The following is a 21,542-nucleotide window of genomic DNA, read 5'->3' on the forward strand; positions in this document are numbered from 1 at the left end:
TTTACTGTAGCAGTTCAGAACCACAGGTTTCAGGAGGGACGCATTAAAGGAGTTGGGGATTCTGAGGGTAGGAGGCAGCCAAAGCTTACAGGAGAAAGGGTTTATCTGTTGCAGGATCTCAAAAGGTCTGAGGAACCTGGGATCAACTTTGTAAGGGGGCACCTTCAAACGAATATTCCTTGAGGACAGCCAGACTTTGGTTCTAGGAAGAAACTGAGGCGGCTCTCTTCTTCGTGTATCAGCTTTTCGCTTCATGCGATCGACTGCCAGTAGAATAGATGACCTGGTCTGTTGCCAAATGTGTAAAAAGTCCCCAAACGCAGAGTCAGATGCGGGTACCTGAGATGTAGCAGGAACAGGAAGAGGAATTTGTGGATGTTGGCAATAGACAATGTAGAATGGCGTGGAAGTAGTGGACTCACTTGTGTGGTTGTTATAAGAGAATTCGGTCCATGGCAGAAGCTGTACCCTGTCATCATGATGCGCGGTCGACTTGACCATTAGACTGAGGATGGTAGGCTGAGGAATAGTCCAATTTCACATCGTGGAGTTTACAGAGGGCTCTCCAGAATTTTGAGGTGAACTGAATCTCCCGATCAGACACGATATGAAGGGGCAAGCCATGCAGGCAGAAGATATATAGAATGAAGAGATTTGCCAGTCGAGTAGCAGAAGGTAGGCTGGTCAGTGGAATAAAATGTGCCATCTTAGTGAACCGGTCCACCACATCCTGCTGAGGGAGGAAGATCTGTGACAAAGTCCATTGCAATATCCTGTCAGGGAGCATTGGGTACCGGCAGAGGTTGGAATGGGCCAGAGGTTTGGAGTGGGAAATTTTATTAGAAGCACAGACAGTGCAGCAAGAGACATAGTCCACAATATCTTTGGGCAGATTGGGCCACCAGAAATTACGAGCTATCAGGTCTCAAGTCTTACGAACACCAGCATGCCCAGCCAATTTGGAGCTTTGTCCTGAGTGAAAAATTCTCCTCCTGTCTGCCAAACGAACTAAAGTCTTCTTCGGAGGGATGTCTCTAACTTGCAGGGGATTAGCAGTAATAATGCAAGACGGGTCTATGATACATTGAGGGGTCTCCACAGTGTCCTCTGTTTCAAATGACCTGGACAGGGCATCGGCCCTCACATTTTTGTCAGCGGAACAGAAGTGGAGCACAAATTGAAAACGGGTGAAGAAAAGCGACAACCTGGCTTGACAGGTGTTTAACCGTTGGGCCGACCGGAGATAGGTGAGATTCTTGTGGTCGGTGTATATCAGAATGGGATGAACTGCACCATCTAGCAGATGTCTCCACTCCTCCAGTGCCAGCTTGATGGCCAGTAACTCCAGATCCCCAATACAGTAATTGCGCTCTGCGGAAGAAAACAGTCTTGAGTAATAGCCACACACAACTGCCTTTCCCTTGAGGCCCCTCTGGAACAGAAGTGCACCTGCACCCACAGAGGAAGCGTCAACCTCCAAGGAGAACTGTCGAGATACATCAGGATGATGGAGGATCAAGGCTGAAGTGAAGGCCGTCTTGCGGCTATTAAATGCTAATTCTGCCTCTGGAGTCCACACCTTGGCGTTCACACCTTTCTTGGTAAGGGTAGAGATGGAAGCTGTCAGTGACGAGAAATTTGGGATAAACTGCTGGTAGAAGTTAGCGAATCCCAGAAAACGCTGTATGGACTGCAGACCCTGAGGATGTGGCCATTCCAGGACTTTACTGTCTCAGGCTCCATCTTGAGGGCTTGGTCAGAGATGATGTAGACCAGGAATTTTTTTCAAAAAGGCATTTCTCCAGCTTAGCATACAGGTGATTCTCCCTTAATCGTAACAGAACCTAATGGACATGCCTCCGATGTGTCGTCGGATCTTGGGAGAAGATCAAAATATCATCTAGATAGACCGCCACACAGATATAGAGGAGATCTCGGAAGATATAATTCACAAATTCTTGGAAGACCGAGGGAGCGTTACACAGACCGAAGGGCATCACCAGGAATTCATAGTGCCCGTCTCGAGTGTGAAATGCCATCTTAATTTCATCACCTTGCTGGATTCGGCTCAAGTTGTAAGCCCCACGCAAGTCCAGTTTAGAGAAAATCTGGATCAATGGCAATGGATATTTTTTCTTGACCGTGATCTGGTTGAGACCATGGTAGTCGATGCAGGGTCGACGAGATCCATCTTTTTTTTTAACGAAGAAGAACCTGGCTCCGGCTGGGGAGGAGGATTTTCGTATGAAGCCCCTTTCCGGATTCTCCTTGACATAGGCTGACATGGACTGGGTCTCTGGCAAGAAGAGAAGATATACCCGTCCATGAGTAGGTGAAGCATCTGGGACCAGTTCAATCAGACAGTAGTAAGACCGGTGTGGGGGAAGCATCTCAGCCTCCTTCTTGCTGAAGAGTCCGCAAACTGAGCAAAATGAGTGGGTAATCCCGCTATTGACTTAGACAGAAGAGGCTGGACAGGATGGATCTGCAACAGGCAGTGGTGGAGAGATTTGGAGCCCCACTAGAGAACTTCTCCGGAATTCCAGTCAAGGACTGGGGCATTTAGCCGGAGCCAAGGCAGACCCAGCAAAATAGGATTGACGGCAAGACAAGACAAGAAATGCAATCTGTTCCATGTGATGGGCTCTAACTTGGAGCTTCAGTGGCTTTGTCTCAGACACGATAGGATCGGGCAGAGGAAGTTCATTCACTGAGGCAGCAGTCACAGGCATCTCCAGAGGGACTGTGGGCAACTGGAGATGATCTACTAGGTCCTGTTGGATAAAGTTTGCCGTGGAACCGGATTTCAGGTAGGCAGAGACCCGGTGCGTCTTCTTGCCGGACAGGCCGCATGAGCTGGGTTTTCAGCACATGAATCGTGGCAAAATTGTGGCCATCAGTGAGCACTAGTCACCATTTTACAGATTAGAAAAAGGATCACATGACTTCGGACGGGCTTCCAAACAGCCAAATCAAACGTATTGGATCCAAAACAAATTTTGAGAAATTCAATAGTGCTAGACCAAAGGAATGTTACTGTTGCATATTATATTATTTTAGTTTTAATTATTTATTTATCTCAGATTGCTGTATAATTTAAGGCAATCTTTGGGATTTATGTTTTGTCTTACCATATGTTGCATGCAGCTGCTTCTGTACATAGTCATTTCTTAATGTTTTATTTCCATCACAATTTCAAAGTCAAAGCTTGTTAGAACTTTTTAATGTCACTCGTGCTGATTAAATTACCATTGTCATTTGGAAATGAAATGTTAGCAAACAGCAACAATTACTGCTACTGTACAGCGCACTTCACAGCCAGCGATTCTGAAATAAAAAAAAAATGAAACATCTGGTAAGTTAAAACCTCCTGATTTCTTGCAGTGGCATTGTTGAATAAAATCCTGCCAAACTATGTTGGTTCAAGCTGAGGAAGGGGAATTTTAAAGATCTCATTTGATTGATTTAGAGGAAGAAAGTCAATGTGCGCTATTAAACTACTTTCAGGTTTTTTCATGATGCCAATGTTTTATGTGTTTGTTTGATTTTAACATAATAGCTACATACCGATTGTTTAACAGAGCAACATCTTGGTTCCAACCAGGTATACAGTATGGGAACATGTATTCATATACTAATTAAAAGAGGCTGGCTACTTTGCAAATGTTTTGTCTGAAGTTTCAAGCATCATACATTAAATAAATGTTCCATCCTGTAATATAATAAAACATGCTGTAACCAATATAAAGCACCTAGAAGAATAAAACTTATCTGTAATGCACTCATTCCCAAACAGCTACTACATTCTACTGATACAACCGATGCAGGACCAGTTTCCTAAAGGTGATGAGGATAGATTTATAAGTGATATAGAGACAAACCTCATTTCCCAAAAACACAGACCTACTACTAAAAGATGTCCCACTACCATGGGGCCCATGCCAGTGAATAATTGCATACAGTGGGGCAGATTAATCAATGTACAGCGGGGCAGATTTATCAATGTATTTATGCCCGTTTTCTAGTGGAAATGCATTGAGCAATGACATTTGTGCCAAACGCCATGTTTTTGGAGCCCCTGCGCCTCTTCCAATATGAATATTTCAGAAAAAAAGTGGCTGGTGCTTCAGAGTCTAGTATTTAACTAGAAAAATTTAGGAAAACAATGCCAGGTCCAACCTGGCATGTTTTTCCCCCAAAATGGATTCATCAACATGGTGTGCTCTAGTATAATGGAAAGATTTGTACCTCCCCCGTATTTTGGACCCATTCCTGGTTTTGGCTTACAAATACTGATGCAAAATACTGTCAAAAATACTGCCATGTGAATGAGGCCTTACTGAGTGATCATGCTTCTTAATTATATTAATGTAGGGTTAGGAGCAGCAAAGTGCACTCATTTCCTGATTAATTGCACTGTCCAAAAGATTGTCTGCAATTGGAGAAGGTGAAGACAGCAGTGATTTCATGTAATGTGATGATTTCAGAGGCAACGCTATGGATTATATGTCTTTATGGATAATACGAGGAATCACAAACACAAATATAGGAATAAAACTCAGAATTGTGTAACACTTTCATAAAATAGAAAACTAACAGCGGTGGGTTTGTACATATTTAAAAATGGACTGGTAATAATGCAAAGATTAACACAAGTGCAGAACAGAAAGTAATAATTAATTCCACAAAGCACGCAGGGTCTCCCCCAGCTTGTCTTACCTTAGTGCCATGTACACCAGTGTTTTACAAATACAGTCTACAAGTAGCTCCAATCGGTTATGTTTTGCGATCTGTATCCCTGTACAGTACACAGCTGAAACAGGGAAGCCTGGAATAGCCACTGAGGTAATATTCTTTCTGATGTGATATCAAAAAGCTGAATTGGATTTTCCAGCTGACATCGATTTCTGCCAATTGGAAAGCAGCAGCACCGAGAAGAACCAAATAAAATACCCTATGAGGTAATAGTCATGCTGTGATGTCATAAAACTGACTTATATTTCGACCAATCAGAGAGCAGTACTGAGTATAAATAGCAGCAGCCACCTTCTCTGGTTAGTCTTGGCTACTGTATTATTCAGTAGCCTTGCAATTCCTTGTGAAGATGTCTGGCAGAGGAAATCACTGAGGGAAGTGAAGCTCTACAGCCATAAGCAGTAGAACATCAAGTTGGCGGCATACATCACTTTCTCAGGGAAGTTCATTCTCGCAAAAACTTCAGTGCCACTGTTCCTGTCCACTGTGATGCAGTATATGGGTGCGGAGTTCATGTTCTTGACTTTGAATGAAGTCCAGTATAACAACAGCCACTACGTATATTATACTTGGAGCTGGCTATGCATGCAGACGTGGAGCTGGAGAAATGCTTAAGAAATGTTGCCATGGAAATTGCACCCGAGATTCAGAGTTTGGATGAGTTCTGCACTTATGCCCAGACAGTGCGATAACCTCGAAACACATTTTCATTGACCCTACGACCCTTTTAAGGTGAGTTGAAGGGAACAAAAATTGTCCATTTAGTATGGTACACCTCCTCTTGCGGAATTATATCATGGAAATCGGTCACCAGGTGGACCCCTTTAATAAAGAGCGTCTATGAGATGATCATAGTATTGTGCTTCAGCCTGTGCTATTGCACTTGCTGAACTATACCAATGACTACTGTTCGCAGTGCCATTCAACCGCGCATGATCTACGCTAATTACAGTGCCTCTCTTCCTGATTGGCCTAGAGGCACCATATGGTCACATTTGGAACTCCTTTCACCACATAAGTGCAGGGCCCGCATCCACATGGTGCTTTGTGACCATTCTGGTAGGTAAATTCCATAGCATACAGCATACGCATTTAAATGTTGTCCTAACCTAAAGTTTAAGTCACCATTCACCAAATGTAATAACAGCTGCTGAAGTACAGTACCATGAGTGTCTTATAGATGCTGTTAACGGTAATAAATTCTAATTAAACATTTGGCTACACCAACCTGTATATAAACTTACATGCCTACAATTGTCTTGCTGCATAGGACAGAGTTCAGTAATATAGAGTAATGTCACCGCCATAGCTCACACCACTTTTCAACATGGAAAAGTAGCAGATAGCTGGCATCATCTATAAATATGCACCATAGTTAATTCATAATTATTATAATTATTTATTTCTATCTTCATGATGATGGGTATTAAACTTATTTTCTAGTGATAGTAATGGCAATGTTTTTTTCAGAAACATTGGAATACCAAGTTCTTCTTTAACTGAATGAAGCATATACTATATCTTATTGCAACAGTTTTAGTATGAATATGTTCCTATACTTGTTCTTGCATGCCAAAATATAGTGACAACTCACTATAAAAACTATTTGTGCTTTTATCTCATCATTTTACATTTCTAAAATATCTGGAAAGAAAAGCAACCTAGCCGCTGTAGCCCACTAGAGTAGCCAAGTTATGGCTTAGTTGTTCACGGCCAAAAGATTTCTTTCTAGAATCAATTAGAAATCACACAATGCAAAGCAAATAAGAATGCTCGCAAAATAATGTGTTTATAATGTACACTTCACCTTCAAACGACGTGTATTCTTCACTGCAAACCCTCGAGTGCATGTTCTGTAATGGCTTCTTTATATACAGTATGTACTAAATATCATTAACAGTGGAACCATCTGTGCCTCATGAAGTAAAAAAAAAAAGAAAAAACAGCAAAAATGGGAGCGCAGTAATTGCCTACTAAATATTTTGAAATGTTATTTTATGTGATTGCTTTCTAATGTGTTGTTAGTATTTCCATAGAAAATAGTTCTTACGGCTGTATTTTTTTACTGTACATAGTTTGTATCAAATCGTACAAATCCCTAGCCTGAACAGTCAACATTTTAATATGAAAACTTCACCAAATGCATTTAATTTCTATTGATCTAATATAAACATGTATGACAAGTTCATTAAGATGTTCAATTATAGAGTCGGAGATGAGTTTGACATTCTGCAAAGCAGTTGCAAAGTTTTACAGTCAGAAAATGTACTAAGCAGAAAGGTCTTCTCATTTGACAAGCTTTTAATCATTTGCTTCTGTAGCTGCAAATCAGTTCTATGTGTAGCAATTAGTTTTTATGCATAACGGCCATAACTAATTACAGCTAGTTCACACATCGCCTCAGCTACCGGCCACTTGTTTAATGCCCTCCAGGCAGCTAACAATTGTGGAACTTGGGGCTCATGCATAAAAAAGCGGTTTTTAAATAGACGGTTGTAAAATTTAAGCTACCATCTGATTGGTCATCCCAGGAAATGGCACTGCTAGTTCTCTGTATGACTTTTTGACCCTTTTTTAACTGTCTCATTGGCTTGATTTTTTTATTTCTTTTATTAAAAGGGTATTTCCAAAATCATAAATTATCACTTGTCTACAGAATAGGTGGTAATTTTCTGATCGCTGGGACCCCCACTGCCGGTCCTGTACCCCCAGGTCCTTCTCACGGAACTCCCTGCAGTGAGGAAAAGCTTGATGGGATTGGCGATCGAGCATGCGTCCACTGCTCCATTCTCTGTCTATGAGATTGAAGGAAATAGACGAGAGCTGTATTCAACTGCTTCCGTCATTTCCATAGACTTTGAATGGAGCGGTAGCGTGCATGCTCGACTGCCGCGCCATTTAATGTCCTCACTGCGGTCGAGCAGTGAGGAGGATCTGGGGGCTCGGAAACCCCCATTCTCATCATTGGTAGGGGTCCCAGTTGTGGGACCCCCAGCGATCAGAAAATTATCACCTATGCTGTGGATAGGTGATAATTTATGATTTTGGGAAAACCCTTTAAATTCAGTCCGGCAAGTTCTGAAATAAACAGCATCATAACTAACTAACTAACTAACTAACTAACTAACTAACTAACTAACGCAAGGCTGGGGGAGTACAAGGTATATGGTAACATAAGGCAGAAACTTCAAAATGTGGACACATAAATTGTACAATAAGGGTATGTGCACACGACAACGGCAAATACGTCTGAAATTACGGAGCTGTTTTCAGGAGAAAACAGCTCCTGTATTTCAGAAGTAATTGCTCGTACTCGCGTTTTTCGCGCCGTCTATTATGGACGTAATTGGAGCTGTTCTTCATTGGAGTCAATGAAAAACTGCTCCAATTACGTCCCAAGAAGTGTCCTGCACTTCTTTGACGCGACCGTAATTTTACACGCCGTCTTTTGACAGCAACGCGTAAAATGACAGCTCGTCTGCACAGAACATCGTAAGACCCATTGCAAGCAATGGGCAGATGTTTGCTGACGCATTGGAGCGTCTTTTCAGGTGTAATTCGAGGCGTAAAAACGCCTCCATTACGCCTGAAAAGAGGTTGTGTGCACATACCCTTAAGTTTATGTTCACACCTCAGTTGAGATGCGTTCAGTGTGCAGGTTTGAAGTGGGCCAATGAAAAACAAAATTTATACACTAGACATATGCAACTCTATGCCTATACGGTTGCATATGCCTGCCATTATAAAAAAATAATGGAATACTGCAAAGTATACCGTTTTTTTCATGATCTCCGTGTATTAAAAAGCATAGTTTACTATGCTTGAACCTTTAGGCCTCCTGCACAGTCCGTGATTATGGCACGGATGGGCAGTGGAGTGCCATCCGCGGACCCTCCGCAATCACGGACAAGATGTGCATTCATTTCAATGAGCTCGGACCGCAATTGCGGATCAAATAATGAAATGTCCTATTTTTTTGCAGTCTGGGTTTCTTGGAAATGCACGGACCGTGTGCATTGGCCCATAGGTTAGCATGTGTTTTATACTATCTGCAATTGCGGATAGTATACGGCCGCAAAACTACAGTCGTGTGCATGACACCTTGACTGACATATATACAGAAAGGCCACTCTTTTGGCATACATTTGGCTAATAATGTGAATTCATATTTGTAACAGCCATTCTCATCTGATGACGCCACTCTGTGTGGCAAAACATGTAGGGAGGCTGATTTAGGGACTTTTTTTGTTATTTTAATATATAATCCATGTATTATCCTGACAATTGATAAATGTACAATTCTAGCGACAGTAGCGGGATGATATGAATATGTAGGGATTAGCGTTTAGAGCAATCTTGGGAGGAATGCCTCCATCCATTTCAGTTTGGGCAGCTAGCAAATTTAAGAGGAATGCCTCTAATGCTTTCAATACAGATTCTTTATTCTGTATGACCAATATTAGAGTTGTTTGACGAGTAGTCTAGTGACAGCAAACGGACAAGAGGGTTGCGTTGAGATCAGATTGCAAAGCAATTTCTCCATAGGAGGAATGCCTCCTTTCATTTCTAGCTCGATTTGATAGCAGAAAGTAAATCACGAGGAATGCCTCTAATGTCCTGACTACACCTCCAAGTTCAAATCATATAGGAGGCTTATGCTGGCAATAATATTCTTAAAGAAAGTAGAAGATTTTGATATCTCTAATACATAAGTTTGCAAACAAATGGTTTTGAATATTAGCGAGCTGTCAGTGACGTCATTATTAGGGTATGTTCACACAGGCTATTTTCAGCCATTTTTCGGGCCATAAACGGCCCGAAAAACGGCTGAAAAATCAGAAGTTCTGTTCCGACGGGGTGTTTTTTACGAGGCCATTTTTAAAAAAACGGCGCCCGAGAAAGAAGTGCATGTCACTTCTGGAGCCGTTTTTGGAGACGTTTTTCATTGACTCTATAGAAAAACAGCTTGAAAACGGCCGTAAAAAACGATGTGAAAAATGCGAGTTGCTAAAGAAACGACAGAAAATCAGGAGCTGTTTTCCCTTGAAAACGGCTCCGTATTTTCAGACGTTTTTGGTTCAGCGTGTGAGCATACCCTTAGTCTACACACAACCAATTCAAATATATACTGAAATAGTATTGGTACCATCCTATAACATCATAAAAGGGTGAATTCCTACTTACAGGAATACCACCTCTTCTATTAATAAGCAAGTAGCTTATCTATCAATACCAGATTGAAAATATAATATTTGTAATTGGTAATACTAGTCCATGGATTTAATTTCTAATTCACAATTGTTTGTCCTTAGTAGGGTTAGTAAAAACTATTTTAATGTATATCATTAAAGAAACGTTTTATATCAAATATAAATATATAAATAACTATACAGTTAGTGGGAGTATATCCTTTGGATTGTCTGAGTACTATCCTTGAGTCTGAGGGTATGTTCACACGGCAACGCCAAATACGTCTGAAATTACGGAGCTGTTTTCAGGTGAAAACAGCTCCTGAATTTCAGACGTTTTGACAAGTGCACGCGTTTTTCACGGCGTCCATCACGGACGTAATTGGAGCTGTTTTTCAGTGGAGTCAATGAAAAACGGCTCCAATTACGTCCCAAGAAGTGACATGCACTTCTTTGAGGTGGGCGTCTTTTTACGCGCCGTCTTTTGACATCGGCGCGTAAAAATACACCTCGTCTGCACAGAACACCGTAAAATTACGTCCGTAAATAGGGCGTGTGAACATACCCTAAATGTGAATTAAAATGGGCTCATCAGTGTATATGCTGAATATGCACCACAGATTGCTTAGTTTGGCCTCATGCACACGACCGTGCCCGTAATTACAACCCGTAAATAACGAGCACGGCCAGGTCTTTTTTACAAAAAAAATAAATAAAAAAATAGGACATGTTTAATATTTTTCAATGGCACGGGCACCTTCCCGTAAGCAAAGGAGTCTATGGGCCCGTAATTACGGGCCGTAATTACGGGCGTTTTTACAGTCGTGTGCATGGGGCCTTACTTGGTGTACATGAGCAACAGAACACTCCAGCTTGAGGGTATGTGCACACGCTTAGTCAAACTCGCGTTTTTCGCTGCGTTTTTTACGGCCGTTTTTTTAGCTGTTTTTCTATAGAGTCAATGAAAAACGACATGCACTTCTTTTTCGCGGGCGTTTTTTGTTCGAGGGCATTTTTCAAAACGGACGCGTAAATAAATGCTTTGTCGGAACAGAACGCCATTTTTCCCATTGAAATCAATGGGCAGATGTTTGGAGTCGTTCTTGTTCCGATTCTTTGCCAGTTTTTCGGCCGTTTACGGGCTGAAAAACAGCCAAAAATAAACCATGTGAACATACCCTTATCCATTTACAACAGGAGTGCAGAGTAGGTAATAAAATTTATTGATATGAGCATTATGTTAAAATAAATTATTTCAGTGAAACAGAATTGCTTAGGTAAATCTTAGGCTGGGTTCACACGAGCATGTTACATCCGTAAAGGACAGAACGTATTTCGGCCGCAAGTTCTGGACCGAACACACTGCAGGGAGCCGGGCTCCTAGCATCATAATTATGTACGACGCTAGGAGTCCCTGCCTCGCTGCGGGACAACTGTCCCGTATTGTAATCATGTTTTCAGTATGGGACAGTAGTTCCACGGAGAGGCAGGGACTCCTAGCATCGTACATAACTATGATGCTAGAAGCCCGGCTCCCTGCAGTGTGTTCGGTCATGGGCGGCCGCCGACGGCCACGGGCCGCATTTTTGTGCCATTCTCCCATACAAAGTATGGGAGCACGGCCCGTAAAAAACAAAAAGTGGGATATGCTCCATAATTCCCTTTATCGTTCTACGGCACGGACACCTATCCGTAGCGGTACGGAAAGGTATCCACGGCCATTAGAACCGTATCACGGTCCTCAATTATGGAGATTTTGGAGATGTTTTACGGTCGTGTGCATGTCATAGAGACATGTCAGAAGTTTGGACTGGTGAGGGTCCGAGCACTGAGACCCCCACCGATCTCTAGAACGAAGCAGCTGAAGTGCTCGTGCGAGCGCTTAGCTGCTTCGTGTCTGTCCGGCTTTTTCCAGAAATAAATGTATTGGTGTACGGACTCAATAGAAAGTTTATGAGCCTGTACTCCAATACATCGGCATTCCGGAAAAAGCCGAACAGACCCGAAGCGTCTGAGCGCTCATACGAGTGCTTCAGCTGCTTCGTTATAGCGATTGGTGGGGGCCTCAGTGCTCCGATCTCAGACCCCCACCAATAAAAAAAACTTCTGACATCTCACTATGACATGTCAGAAGTTTGTCAAACGTTTAGCTACACTTTAACCTTAAAATGACACAAAATTATTCTTATACTCCTGTAAAATACTGTAGATTTTACCCTACCAATTACCAGTTTTCCCTGCACCCTAGAGGACGCTAACCCTGCAAACCCCTTCAACCCCTTGTCATAGCCCTGATGCCAAAGCAAACAAACACAAAGATGCAGCAGCACAGACATATAAACACATTTAACCGTTTCCCGCCGCAGCCATTTTTCAAATTTTAACTTTCGTTTTTTCCTCACCACATTCCAAAACCCATAACTTTTTTTTATTTTACCATTGATATTACCATATGAGGGCTTGTTTTGTGCAGGACGAGTTGTAGATCTTCACCTCACCATTTATAGTACCATATAATGTAGTGGGAAACGAAAAAAAAATATTTGTGGGGTGGAATAGGAAAAAAACAGCGAATCCTCAATCTTTTGGAGTTTTTTATTTTTACGGCATTCACCATGCGGTAAAAACAGCATGTTAAATTTATTCTGCGGGTCAATGTGATTACGGTGATACCAAATTTGTATTGTTTTTTTTAATGTTTTACTACTTTTACAAGGAAAAAACTGATTGTTAAAATAAAATTGGTGTTTTGTCGCCACATTCTGAAAACCAGTAGTTTCTATTGATATTTTGGGGTACTTGCGACTTTTTGATCACTTTTTATTCCATTTTTTTTCGTGGGAGATAAGGTGACCACAAAACAGCGATTCTGGCGGTTTTTATTTTTTACGGCGTTCACCGTGCAGACTAAATAATGATATTTTGTAATAGTTCAGGCTTTTACGAATACATCGATAACAGTTGTGTTAATTTTTTTTACATTGTGCTTGAGGCCAGTTGTTTTTTTTTAAACTTTTAATTAATAATTTTTTTTTAATTTATTAACAAAACTTTATATTACTGTGTTCTACTTTCTTTACTTGTCCGCCTAGGGGACTTGAACCAGCAATCGTTGGATCGCTTGCTTGATATACTGCAATACTAATGTATTGCAATATATCGTGATTAGGGTTGTCACGATATAAGAATTTGGACTTCGTTACCGATATTTTGTGTAGTATTGCGATTTTCGATGTCAAAACGATACTTTGCCAACAATAAAAATAAAAGCCCAGAAAAAAAGTCCTTCCATTTTCTGAGGTGAGGCACGTGGTGTGCTGAATTTTGAATCTCCATGTGCCTCACATTAATAGTAATTAACCCCATCATGTAGCTCACAGTCATCATGGGCAACATTGGGTTAACGTGTGAGGTACATTATGGGGTTAATTACTTTTAATGTGAGGTTCAAAGTTTCACACCATGTGCGTCACATTAATAAGTGATCCCCATCATTTCCCACACCAAACGGCAACATTGTGTTAACGCATTAGGGACGCAGACAATTTTGGCCTTGAGGACAGAACAATTTTTATTTTTTTCATCTTTGCATCCCTCGCTCATAACTTTTTCATTTTTTGCTGGACGTAGCTGTATGAGACTTTGTTTTTTGGTACATTTAAATTATCATTTAATTTATATCCATTTTTTATTTTGGCAAAAATGCTGAAATAAAGCAGTTTCTCTTTTATTTATTTTTTACAGCATATACCAATCATCATAAATGACGTTCTAAGTTTGTTGTGCTGATTATTAGTCGTTACGATACCAAAAATGTATGATTTTTTATGTATTGGGACTTATTTTAATAATGTTTATTGTAACACGGACTGTCTGCACTGCCCCATAGACTTGCATAGGTCCGTGCGACCCACGTGAAAACCACGCGGGCTGCACGGACGAAAATCACGTTCATGTGAATCCGCCCTCAATAAACTTGTCACACTCCAACGTATATCAGTTTAAGATTGGCGTATAAAATGCCACACTTAATAAATTCCTCCATAATGTCTTCAATAATATCATCAATATAGTTGTAAATCTTCCTGTCCATGAGATGCTGTACATATTAACTCCTTAGCGACGGTCTTTTGACAGCGGCGGTGCAGGTCCTTAGTCTATAGCAACGTCTATTAGTGTCGCTGTAGAAGAGGCTTCTGAGCGCTCCAGTGAGCGCTCATCCTCTAAGCAGGAGCTGTATCTTACAGCTGCTGAATTTAGAGCAGCCTGCTGAATACAGCTGGGGTTGGGAAAAACTCTGACCCCAGCTGTTTAACCCTTTGATCAACACAGGCCATGACCGCAGCATGATCAAAGGGGACTCCCCTCTTTGATTGTGTCACTGGAAACCCGGTGACACGATCGGAGACAGGGGGAACCCTCTCCAGTCATCCCTGGGGACCTAGAAAGGACTGTCTGTTTAGTATGCATGCTGTTAGGGTACAATATATGTTGCCCTAATAGCAGCCTGTGTCATAGTGACACAGTGTAATGTATTAGCATACAGCAGTATGCTAATAGAATATAAGTAAAAGTTGTAAATAAAGTTATCCCTTCATGTGATTAAAAAAATTTAATAAAAAGAATAAAAAAAAAAAAATGGCCAAAAAATAAAAAAGTCATTATGTAACATAAAATACATTATATTGCCATACATTACATAAAAACAAAAAACCTACACATATTCGGTATCTACATGACCGTAATAACCTGAAGAATTAATTTAACACGTTATTTGGCATGAAACAGGATACAAAAATGAACAAAAAAAAAACAATGCTGAAAATCACTTTTTCCTATATTTATGCCATAGAAATAAATTATATAACTTACACAGTAAATTTTTTGTACCCCTAAACTGCGCAGAAAAAAATAAAATTTCTCCTGCATAAAACAAGTCCTCATACAGCCATGTCATTGAAAAAATAAAAAAGTTATGGCTGCTGAAAGACAGAGAGGCAAAAACTCCTGTTGTTTAACCCTTTCAAGACCGAGCTCATTTTGACCTTCATGACCAGCCCCATTTTGTCAAATCTGACATGTGTCAATTTATGTGTTAATAACTCTGGAATGCTTTTGCCTATCCAAGCGATTCTGAGATTGTTTTCTCGTGACATATTGTACTTTATGTTAGTGGAAAAATTTGATCAATAAATTCATTGCTTATTTGTGAAAAACACAAAAATGTAGAGAAAATTTGCAAAAATTATGATTTTTCTCATTTTAAATGTATCTGCTTGTAAAACAGATAGTAATACCACACAAAATAGTTACTATTTTACATATTCCATATGTCTACTTTATATTTGCATTGTTTTTTGAACATTATTTTATTTTTCTAGGACGTTACAAGGCTTAGAACTTTAGCAGCAATTTCTCACATTTTCAAGAAAATTTCAAAAGGCTATTTTTACAGGGGCCAGTTCAGTTCTGAAGTGGCTTTGAGGGCCTAATGTACTACATAGACCCCATAAATCACCCCATATTAAAAACTGCACCCCTCAAAGTATTCAAAACCGCATTCAGAAAGTTTCTTAACCCTTTAGGCGCTTCACAGGAATTAAAGCAAAGTACAGGTGAAATTTACAAATTTTATTTTTTTTGCTGAAATTCATTTGTAATAAAAAAAAATTCTGTAACACAGAAGGTTTTACCCGAGAAACACAACTCAATATTTATTGACAAGATTCTGCGCTAATTTACTGAAACACCGGCCTCAGAAGCAAAGGAGCACCTAGTGGATTTTGGGGCCTCCTTTTTTTAGAATATATTTTAGGCACCATGTCAGGTTTGAAGAGGTCTTGTTGTGCCAAAACAGTGGAAATCCCACAAAAGTGAGACGGTTTTGGAAACTACACACCTCAAGGAATTTATCTAGGGGTATAGTTAGCATCTTGACCCCACAGGTCTTTTGCTATATTTATTGGAGTATGTCTGTGAAAGTGAAAATCTACTTTTTTTCAGAAAAAATATAAAAAAAAATAATATTTGCAAGGAATAAAGATTAAAAAGCACCCCAAAACTTGTAAAGCTACTTCTCCCGATTACGCCAATACCCCATATGTGGTACTAAACTGCTGTTTGGACCCACGGCAGAGCTCAGAAGGGAAGGAGCGCCATTTGGATTTTGAAGCGCAGATTTTGCTGGATTGTTTTTCAGTGCCATGTCGCGTTTGCAACGCCCTGGAGGGAGCAAAACAGTGGAATCCCCCCAAAACTGACCCCATTTTGAAGACTACACCCCTCAAGGAATTTTTCTAGGGGTATAGTTAGCATTTTGACCCCACAGTTTTTTTGCTGAATTTAGTGGAATTAGGCTGTGAAAATGAAAATCTACTTTTTTTCTGAAAAAACATAGAAATGTTTAATTTTTACAATGAATAAAGTAGAAAAATCACCCCAAAATTTGTAAAGCAATTTGTCCCGATTTCAGCAATACACCATATGTAGTAATAAACGGCTGTTTGGACCCACGGCAGGACTCAGAAGGGAAGGAACAATATTTGGGTTTTGGAGCTCAAATTTAGCTGGAATGGTTTTCGGGTGTCATGTCGCATATGCAAAGCCCCTGAGGTACCAAAACAGTGGAAACCTCCCAAAAGTCCCTTTAGGGAACTGGAACGAGCGATCATTAGGTCGCTGGTACAATACACTGCAATACTAATGTATTGCAGTATAATGTCATTTTACAGGCTCCTGTAACAGCGCGATCGCTGTTCCTGTCCGTTAGTCCCGGGTGTCAGCTGTAATACACAGCTGACACCTGCAGAATATGGAGAGGGCGCAGCGCGTGAGCCCGCTCCATATATAACCCCTCGCATCATGACATGCTATTAAGTCGTGGTGCGCGAAGGCGTTAATGCGCAGCGGATGGTGCAAATTGAAAATTAAAATTTTCCACTGATATGCCATTTTAATGCACAATACGTTGTGCCCAGTTTGTGCCACTGAAGACAAATACCTCATACAATGTTGAGCGGGTTCTCCCGGATATAAAATATCATATATGTGGACGTAAGCTGGTGCTTGTGCACGCTGTGGGGCTCAGAAGGGAGGGAACGCCATTTGGCTATTGGAGCACAGATTTTGCTTGGTAACTGTTCTGTTTGGGGTTTTGCTGGTATTTCAGTTTATGATGTGGGGGTATATGTAACCTGTGCAGAGAACATCAGGACATAATAAGAGGGTATAATAATGGGGTACATAAATAATAATCCGCAGATATGTGGCCGGTGTCGCACTGATAAATGGTCGCCCTATCTCATCTGCTTTTGGAACGCTCTGCACATTTTGCATTGCCATATTCTGAGAGCCAGAACTGTTTTATTTTTTTCTCCAACGGAGCTGTGTGAGGGCTTATTTGTTGCGGGACAATCTGTACTTTTCATTGGTACCATTTTAGGGTACATGTGATTTTTTTTTTATCACTTTTTATTAGATTTTTTGGGCAAGCAAAGTGACAAAGAAACATAAATTCTGACAATGTTTTTTGTAATTTTTTTTTTACAGTGTTCACTGTGCGCTATAAATGACATTTTACTTTATTCTGCGGGTCGGTACGATTACGGCGATACCATATGTATATAGGTTTTTTATGTTTTGTGGCGATTGCGCAATAAAATCACTTTGATAAAATTATTTATTTTCTGTGTTCCCATATTCTGAGAGCCATAATTTTTTATTTTTCCGTCAAAAAAGCGGTGTGAGGGCTTGTTTTTTGCGAGACGGCTTGTAGTTTTTATTGGTATTATTTTGGGGTACATGCAACTTTTTGATCACTTCTTATTCTATATTTTGGGAGGGTTGATGACCAAAAAATTGTGATTCTGACATTGTTTTTTAATTATTTTTTTTGCGGTGTTCACCGTGCGGGAAAAATAATATTATAGTTTTATAGTTTGGGTCGTTATGAACGCGGTGATACCAAATATGTGTACTTTTTTTTAACATTTTCATTTTTTTCCTATAATAAAAGACTTATTATAGGAAAAAAAGCATTTTTTGTTTTTTTTTACTTTTATAACTTGTTTTTACACTTTTATAAAACATTTTTATTACTTTATTTTTTACTTTTTACTTGAAGACTGGCAGCACTGATCGCTGCTATAATACATTACACTAGTGTAACGTATTTTAAACTGTCAGTGTGACCCTGAGAGTCACACTGACAGGAAGCTTATGAGGACCTGCCTCCGGCTGGTTCTCATAGGCTGCTGTGCATGGCAGACCCGGGGGCTGTTATATGGCCCCCGGTTCTGCCTTATAACCGACTGCAGCACCCGTAATCGGTCCCCGGGAAAGTTTGTTGTAGCAACAAACTTTCCAGTTTGTTATAGCAACACATTTTCCAGTTCGTTGCTACAACACACTTTCCCTGCGATCACATGACCGGGACCTGAACTAATCAGGTCCCGATCATATCTCCGGGACCAGAGGCAGGTGATAACAGCGCGATCCGGGTGTCAGCGCTACTCTGAGACACCCGGATCGTGCTTTTAACACCCACCGTGAATTCACGTCGGCACTGCACAGAGCCCAGCAAGTGCCGACGTGAATATACAGTGGGCAGTCGGGAAGCGGTTAATCATTTCTCTAAGTGAATTACTGTATTTTTCAGACTATAAGGGTATGTTCACACGCTTAACCAAAAACGTCTGAAAATACAGAGCTGTTTTCAAGGGAAAACAGTTCCTGATATTCATACATTTTTTAAGCCACTCACGTTTTTGGCGGCATTTTTGGCAGCGTTTTTCATGGCCGTTTTTGGAGCTGTTTTCAATAGAGTCTATGAAAAATGGCTCCAAAAACGTCCCAAGAAGTGGCTTACACTTCTTTTTTGCATCCGTTTTTCAAAACGGCCGCTTAAAAAAAACGGTGACATAAAAAGCAAAGATTCTGGTGTTTTAAATTATTAATTTTTTTACGCCGTTCACCGTGCGAGTGAGTTAAATATTGGTATACTGTAATGGTATATTAATGGTAATGGTAATAGTTCCGACTTTTACGGACGCAGCAATACCAATTTTTTTATTTATTTTTCGTTTTTTACATTGTGCTTGGGGAAAATATAGAATTTTTTGTTTTTACACATTTTATTAGTTCCCCTAGGGGATTTGAACCAGCGATTGTTAGATAGCTGGTACAATACACTGTAATACAAACTGAAAATGTTTTGCAGTACATTGTAATTTTTTACAGGCTTCTGCTAAGCCCCGCCAGAGGCATGGCTTTGTAGAGGCAGACAGAACGCAGACCTGGGGGCCTTCATTAGGCCCCCCTGCTACCATTACAAACATAGGCGCCCCCCCCCATCGCGTTGCATGGGGCGGTTGGGCTGTAGGAGGGGGCCGTCCAACTCGGGTTTTCCCATCAAGGACATTTATGACATATCCACAGGTTATGTCACAAATGTCAGATAGATGCGGGTTCCACCTCTGGTATCTGCCCCTATCTCTAGAACGGGGGCCCCCTAAACCCCGTTCTAGCTTTCTGTGCTCTCCCGGCCACTTAAGGATTACATGGTCGAGGTACGGAAACAGCGTAACTCCAAATTATTGGAGCTCCAAAACTGAAAGAGACAGAATTGTATAAAAGTCATGGGCTCCATCCATAACTTTACAGGATGGACTTTCCACTTGCAGTACACAGTTCAACCCTTTGTTAAAGAAATTCAGAAGATGTAACACACAGTACTTTTGAATTTAGTAGTGTCCTCTTAAAAAAAAATTATAGAAAACGACAAAAATCTATCAAACATGACAATTTCTCAGACCAATGAACAAAATATGGCCCATCTGATCTCCAAGCAGCAAGAATGAAAAATGTGTTCCAATAAAAATAGCAAACATTTATATTCCTATTACCCATATAGACAAGGGAAATAAATGAAGCTCAGTTTATAGGATAGAACTAGAAAATGTGATGAGAATAAAATCAGTTGGCATCTCGTAAGCAATAGTTTCTACTGATCCTTTATATATTTTCACATTAGCAAATTAAAGAAAATTATATTTGTTGCGTTTCTCACTAGAGAAGTTTATCCTTAAACCCCAATCTATTTAGTGCTAGCTAAACTGAGGTGCGGAGTCTAAGGACTCTCCCCGTTCTTCACCCTTAACCTCACCAAGGGGTATGTACTAATTCACAGTCCTTAGAGTAGTTATCAATTGGCAGCAGGTACACTGCAGGGAAAAGACGAAATCGGGAGCCAAGCAAGGGTCGTCACCAGGAAAGTGGACTGGATTTGACAAGCTAGAGGACGAGACTAAGACATAGACAGAGGATGGGCCAGGAGAATAAACCTGCAGGGCAAATACAAATACCAGAGTACGAGACAAATGCAAAATCCGTAAACAAGGCTTAGGTCAAGATCAGGATCAGTAGTAACAATATACAAGCTAAAAAAGTACCTTAATCTGTAGGCAACATTATCAGGCCGTTCTTGCCTTTATATAGGCCGCCAGGACCAATATCAGTAGTGAACACCAATTAGATTGCCAGCTGGAAACATAAGAGCTGTGGCTGGAAACTTCGGACTGCGGCTGCCAGTTGGAGATCATCGCTGGCTCAGGGAATGGTGAGTAATCGTTTTTATTTATTCAACTTAAATTAATATCTTTATCATTAAATTAGAATCTAATAAGAAAAATAATGTTAACAAAAATTATGCAAAACAAATTTCCTGATTTGGGAAGTGTGGAAAACAATGCATACAAGTCAATGAGATGCCTGACAACACTAGTTAGTACTGTCAGTGTTAAACATAGCCTGAGTGCATTGCTTGGAAGCTCAGTCACTTTTTAGTCAGTAATGATTTTATGTATAATGATAATCCAAATAACCGATCACAAAGACCTCAGAACAGCTGGAAAGATGTCGGAATACTTTCCCTTCTTCATTCTCTTTTGCTGACAGGTATGAAAACCTCACTTGAGCTGTGATCTTCTAAATCCATCAGGCAGCAGAGCCCAATGTCCCTGCGAATTGTAAGCCTTCATAGGTGTTATCAAACTAAAGTGCTACATATTTATATGCATATATATTTTCAAAATTAATCTATGCCTATATTTAGGGCCTGTTCACATCAGCGTCACCCTTCCGTTCATCCGTTCTGTCAGACCTTTCCTTCGGAGGAACCCATGAACCTAAAGGCAAACGGAAACCATAGCTTCTGTTTCCATTACCATTGATTTTAATAGTAACACTTCCATTGAAAAGGTTTCCATTTGTCTCCGTTCCGTAAGGTTTCTGTCTTTTTAGCAGAAACAATAGCGGAGTCGACTACGCTAATGTTTCCGCTAAAGAAAAAAGGAAACCTTACGGAGCGGGGACAAACGGAAATCATTTGCAATGGAACCATTACCATTGAAATCAATGGTAATTGAAACGCAAGCTATGGTTTCCGTTTGCCTTTACGTTCATGGGTTCCTCCAACAGAAAGGTCTGACGGAACCCATGAAAGGAAGGGTGACGCTGATGTGAACAGGCCCTTATTGAGACAGTGGTGAGACATGTGCCCTGGGTGTCAGGGGGGCCACAACAAGTAACTCTAACTCGACC

At 40.6% G+C, this 21,542-nt stretch overlaps 1 long non-coding RNA gene across 1 annotated transcript; it reads right to left on the reverse strand.

Moving 5' to 3' along the window:
- Nucleotides 1-3,132: 3,132 nt before the first annotated feature.
- Nucleotides 3,133-4,907, reverse strand: LOC142744809 (uncharacterized). The gene is made up of 3 exons (XR_012881666.1): nucleotides 4,720-4,907; nucleotides 3,568-3,712; nucleotides 3,133-3,327 (listed from the first exon to the last, which is right to left on the reverse strand). It is a non-coding gene; the product is annotated as an uncharacterized LOC142744809 (long non-coding RNA).
- Between the last annotated feature and the right edge of the window lie 16,635 nt (nucleotides 4,908-21,542).

The sequence above is a fragment of the Rhinoderma darwinii genome, chromosome 1 (genome assembly GCF_050947455.1).
Source record: "Rhinoderma darwinii isolate aRhiDar2 chromosome 1, aRhiDar2.hap1, whole genome shotgun sequence".
In the NCBI taxonomy this organism is placed as follows: Eukaryota; Metazoa; Chordata; class Amphibia; order Anura; family Rhinodermatidae; genus Rhinoderma; species Rhinoderma darwinii.